The sequence below is a fragment of the Numida meleagris genome, chromosome 3, assembly GCF_002078875.1.
Source record: "Numida meleagris isolate 19003 breed g44 Domestic line chromosome 3, NumMel1.0, whole genome shotgun sequence".
Classification (NCBI taxonomy): Eukaryota; Metazoa; Chordata; class Aves; order Galliformes; family Numididae; genus Numida; species Numida meleagris.
In genome coordinates, this window is record NC_034411.1 from 1,810,167 (window position 1) to 1,816,448 (window position 6,282).

A 6,282-nucleotide genomic window follows, 5' to 3' on the forward strand; every position below is an offset into this window, starting at 1 on the left:
CCCGCTCTACCCCACCGCCTCCTCTCCTCTGCAGCACCGGCCCCTTTCAGCACCAGTAACCTTCACGTACATCCCACAGCTGGAGGACACACCTGCAGAGGCGGTCAAGTATGGACAGAGGAAGTTAAAGAGTGAAAATGCTGCTGTTTTTCACTCTGCTGTCTTTAAAACAGCGGAAACCGTGGCCCTGGGGAGACCGGCAGCCTTAAAGGTCCATACCACCCAAGCAGAAAGTGTGAGATGTTCTGATCATCACACAAATCCCACCTCTAGCCTGCTGATACCAGATCAAAAACAGAGAGTTTCAGCCTTCAGTGCCCATGACCAATGCCACAGGGATGGCTTCTGTTCAGCCCAGTCCAGCCCTGAGCCAAAGCAGCACCAGACTCAAACTCTTCCAAATCCTCCCAGAAGAAAAATCCCCTTAAACAAGTGCTCCAAATTATCCTAGATGTTCCGTTGCAATGACTTAGATACCCACTTAGCTTCCCCACCAACCAGCAGAAGGCTTCATCATAAAATCATGGAATCGTAGAATGGTTTGGGTTGGAAGGGACCTTTAAGATCATCTTGTTCCAACCCCCTGCTCTAGGCAGGGACACCTCCCTCTAGACCAGGCTGCTCACAGCCCCATCCAGCCTGGCCTTGAATGCTTCCAGGGAGGGGGCATCCACAACCTCACTGGGCAACCTGTTCCAGTGCCTCACCACCCTCACAGTAAAGAATTTCTTCCTAATATCTAGTCTACTGGATCTAGATCAATCAGGAAAGATAAGCAGACTGAGGAGAGAAGACACTCACTGTGTAGCACATGTTTAACTTCAAGTAAGTTGATATCCACAGTTTTTTATTATTATTTTATATAAATATATATAGAGAGAGAGAAAGCTTTCCAGATATGTGAGTGAGCAAAGAAGCATGTCCAAGATGGGCTACAGGATGCAGAAAAAGTAAGAAGAGCGGGTGAACAGATTAAAGGAAAACAATGGTACTAGCAAAGACTACTTGAAAATCTTTTTTAAAAAGTGAGGCTCCCAAGAGTTAGACAATGCATTCAAGGGATCTGAGTGGTACTGCCTGCATCCCTGGAAAAGCCCAAACATCACGAGGATGAAACTTCCTTGTGCAAGTTCTCAAAAGAGTACAAATCACTTATTTTTCCAGTATCAAGTATGCTTGTCGTCTCTTTCCACCAACCCTCCATTAATAAGTACACTCTCTCTAGTTAAAGACACGGGCCCCCCCCCATACCCATTAAAACAGTCTTTCTCTCACATGCCTGTTCCACCCCAGTTCAAGCAATCAGACCGCAGAGACCTTCTTAGCACTGGAAAAATTTTCCAACTCCTGCAAACCTCTATTGACAGAGTTTGTTCCACTTACCTGAATATTGCTTTATTTACTAAAGTGGGAAGAAGCAAGATTACCCCTGAATAATCCTGGCTAAGATTCTGCAATGCAACAGATGCAGAAAATCTGGAAACAGCAGCTTTCCAGCCATAACTTGTACACACTTACGGGCTACTTTCCCCATGATCCAAGGCACTGCCAGGCATTACTATAAGGTGACAGACAGTGCTCTTTAATGGCTGAGTAAAGCATCAGGTACATACAAGAGCTTAGTTTTAAACAAGAATGCAAGTGTTAGTGTATATGCTTCTGTGGGAGAGACTTGGGGGGTGTACTTGGTTGTACAGCTCGAACAATGCTGTCAGTTTTAGAAATTATAACAGAGGCCGCATCATGAAAGCAAAGGAAGCTTGTGAAAACACAGTTTGAAGCCCTATCTCCTAGCATAATCCAGCAGGCACGGGTCAGTCCCACCCAAAGCGCTCATCTCGTAGAGAAATAAGATCTCAGAAACAGCTGCATACAACAGCATGTACTCAAACTGATGATGTGCCCCAACAGACCAAACCCCACAGGGAACCATGAAGCACCAACATGCCTTTCAGCCAGCAGGTTCTGCTGTACAAGCCTGCAGGAAACATCTTGGTCTTTGCTGCTGCTTCAGTGAAGGGAAGCCCCAACTCAGTTCACTCATACTGAGTGTTTCAAGATTTCTAGGCCAAAGCCAGCAGTTCATCCATGCATGAATCAACTAAGCAATGCTATGTGAGGAAGCATATACAGATGAACAAGATCTCCCATCAAGCCACTCACATCTTTCCACCAGAAGATTTCATTTTATTTCTTCAAGGTTTGTTTTTTTGTTTGTTTTGTCTTGTTTTTATTGAATCATTTTCCTTTTTCCCCAGAAGACCTTGACTTTCATTGACAAAGAAAAAAGCACTTTAAAACAGAAAGTCCTGCCACCATGAACTGAACCACATCAACTGGGGAAGGTTTCTAATGGGTCTTACAAGACCCATCCTTCAGGTGCACCCCTGCCTTTTCCTTTACACAACTGAATTTTCTGACCAGTGCTGGACTACCTCCACATCTCATCGTGTCCCACCATGTTATGCACACAGTGGTTCAGTAAAACCGGAGCAATTGTGGTGTACCAGAAGAAAGGAAGGAAAGTTAACATTACAGAAAAAAAAAAAAAAAATCAGACTTCGCTATCAGATTTTCTCCTAGTCCCCTAAACAGTCAATGACTTCCATGTAGAATTTCAGCTGAACTATTTCTTCCCTCACTTTTGCAAACATTTTCCCTATAAGAGGGAGGGAATTTATCCCAACTCTAGCAATGCACTCTCTGCTTGCAGCCAGCCTTTCTGGTTGCTTCCTTTGGATGGTTTGAATCAAAGCTGCCATTCATCCAAGACCCACTCCTGCACGAGACCTGGGCACACTGATCCACCATATACTCATAGGAAAAGGACATAAAAATAAAACAGATGCTATTAGCAGTCAGAGCACACATCCACTTGCTAACCCCCCTTTCATAGCCTTGTGTATGCCTTGAATCAAAGGGCTTACAAGACAGAATGCTATGAATAAACTCAGTATGAATAAAGTATGAATTCCCTGTATGAATAAGGTCTTGGAGTAAGCGTTCAAAAAGCCAGTGTCACCCTGAAGGCTCCCAGTACAGAAGGGAATAAAGGTAGAACAGGAGTGGCCCAGCAGTGCATCAGCCACAGCTTGCGGTCCTTCCTGCCAAAGCTGATGAGCTGAGATTGCCCAGCCCAGCTCCAACACAAGGTAAGGCTGGGAGAGAAGGCTGCCCCAAGGCAATCCGTGCTCAAACAGTGCTTTCATCTGGCCCTGGCTCCAGAAAGAAGCTGCTCAACTTGAAGAATGACCAACCCCAGGATCCAGCGCTGAGCAAGCGCTTTAAATGTGCCATTGAGTGAAAACCTAAGAACAGAGATGGTGAGGCCACCTGAATGATTCACTCCCAGCCCCCTGCTTCATCTGATCCATAACTCAGAATAACTGCATGCATCACACTCCATAGCACCTGCACCTTTTACCAAAAATACGTGCTTAGAATTTTTTGTGCAGCACTTATCTACAGATTCACCAGTAGATGCTAGACTCATAGGCACATTGGAAGCCACAGGAGGAGCATGGAAGCAGCAGGATGAGAGTGAGCTTTCCCTTTGCAGCTAATACCTGCCTGCTCTGCAGATAAACACAAGGTGAGGACTTGTGACAGGCCAGCTTGTCTCAGAGTCATTCTGCTACGCACATCCAGCCTATCTTCCTCCAAGTCCTTCTGAGTAAAGGACATCAGAAGCAGGGTCCCCCTCTGTGAAAGCCTCGTCAGCTCAGTGACCGAATCCCTGCTCACAAGATAGTGGCAGTACTTCTTTGCAAGTGCCCACAGACAACACTAAAATATTTGCACGGTGGAAAAAAGCACAAGCCATGTTGCTGGTTAACTGGCCTTCTATGTCCAGCTCACCTACTAAAACCTTAATGATAAGCCTGGCCTGCATGAAATACTCAAATTCTGTGCATCTCAGTAATTCTCCACGGGACATATCTAAATCCCTTTGTGGTTCTCCACGAGTCATTATATTCTGTATCTCTATTTGTAAACACCTTCCACTCCAGTACTACAGGAAAGAGCCTTTCCCTCCCACGCTTAAACAGTATTATTTACAAATACTGAAAATAAATATGAAATGGCTATGCCTTTGACTCTGTTAGCATTCTCCTTGACTCTGATCTTCTGCCGAGGCCAGAAATCCTGGAGCCATCCTTGACACTCAAGTTTGCTTTCCCTCTCCTGCCTCCTGCGTCCATAAATCCGCCTGTCATCACCTCCAGATCACTGACAAAGCCCTTTCTTACCTTGACCCTGCTTCTGCTGAAATCTCTATTCAGACCATAATTACTTCCTATATGGACTATAGTAAATTCCTTTCCTCTTTTTCATTTATACGGTCTTTCTAAAACAAACTCCTTAAAGTTTAAGTAATCCAGGTTCCTGCAGCCACACTGCTCTTCTCCCCTTCCCTTCCTCTTCCTAGCTTCTTCCCTTTAAGAAGGAAAGGATTGCAGGATGTGGAGAGAATACTGCAAGACCATCCCTGCCACTCTCCCCCTCTGCTGGTTTCCAGATTCATTTCGCACTCTGGGGACCCAATGCTGGTCCACAGATACCTTCTCCTATACCTCCTCTTATTACAAGTACTAATTTGTTACAATGTTTATTTGGAGTTGTCTTAAAACAGGAATCAGGGAACAAGTTAGGGCAGGGTGAGCCAGGATGTGCATTTGCAGCTCAGCAGCTATCCTGCAAGAGCCACACAGAAAGTCAACACTACTGGTCCCAACTTACAGCAGTGTAAGGAATGAGCTGCCCCATTTCCCCCATAGGGTAAGAGCTCTTGTACAGGCAGGTACTGCAGAGGCAGCAAAAGCAAAATTTGAGTTAAAAAAAATAGGCTACAAATTCAAAGCTTAGGGCCAAAGTCCGGACTGAGCAAGGATGCCCACCAGCAACCCTGAGTAGCCAGTGGGCAAGCAACAATTCCACGGGCATGAGGCACACCATGCCCAAAGAGCATCAGTAGACACACTGTGAGAGCACACAAGGTGCACGGAAACCAAGAGCAAAATGAATTTAATGGCAGAGTTCTCTGGGAGAAACGTGAAAGGAGCCCAAACAGTGATTCTGCAGGTCAACTCGAGCATATGGAACAAGGACAGAATAAGTGACATCCTGGCACACTCATGGAAGGTTTGGGGTCCGTCACAGTCAGCACTGCACTGCCAGGCTGAACTCTGTTCCCCATTTTTGCAGAGTGTAAGAATGATTAATTGCTCACAGAGAAATTGATCTAGCCCCCCCCCCCCCCCCTTCCCCCCCTCTTTTTATGAAAAATGCAAGGATTTCCATATCTCTGGGAGGGGCCACCTGGAGAAGTTTAAATTTAGAAGACCTGAGGTAATTCCGTTTCTCTCTTTTCTGGCATCCTTAGTTGCTGATTAATGTAGAGTCCCAGCCTCCTGGGCAGCCTGGGGAAACCAACAACGTTAACCCTGAGCAAACGTTTACATTTATGTAAGCAATGACAATGATGTGGCACATGTGACACATCCTTTTTTTCCCCCTCTTCCCTGCACCAAGAGGAAAGTTGCTGATGGCTCCTGGCTGCCTCCTCCTCGTCAGAGAGGAGCTGCTTCTACTGCATCGCTGAGGCCACGCGGGGCTGGGGACCGCCACGGCCCAGCAAACATGCACGCACACACTCTCCTTTCCCATGGCCAGCCCGCCAACCCACAAGGGTGAAAGGTGGACAAAAAAAAAAAAAAAAAAAAAAAAAAAAAAAAAAAAAAAAAACCCAAACCGAAACGCCATTCTTGGCGGTGCCGATTATGACGGCAGTGCCACAAGCGCCGGTGGCACAAAGAGGTGCAGTTTGTCCTGCCGCAGCATCTTTCACTCCAGCGGACTCGGCTGCACAGACAAATTGATTTGCAAAGGTTGAGGCTGGCAGCTCAGCCTGCTTTGCATACCGAACGCTCCCTGGCGACACAATAAAAAGTAGCCTGGCAAACAGAGGCACGCAGCGGGAACTGGCCGGTTCAAAGTCCAAAGCCCACACCCCCTCACCCCAGTCTGGTTTGAAAGGTCACCGTGTGTCTGGGAAAATAGTCTCAGGATACGATCCTTTATTAAAGGTCACTATTTTTCAACGGCACTTAACACACACTTGCACACAAATTGAGGCTGAAAAAAAAAAAAACCTGGGGGCTGCCTCGCATTGTACATTGTGCTCACAAGATTTATGTCTTGTGGTCACCAGCAGTAAACACACACTGCTTCAGTATTAAAGTTCACATTAATCCAAAGATTTTCAGTCTCCCCATCCCAACC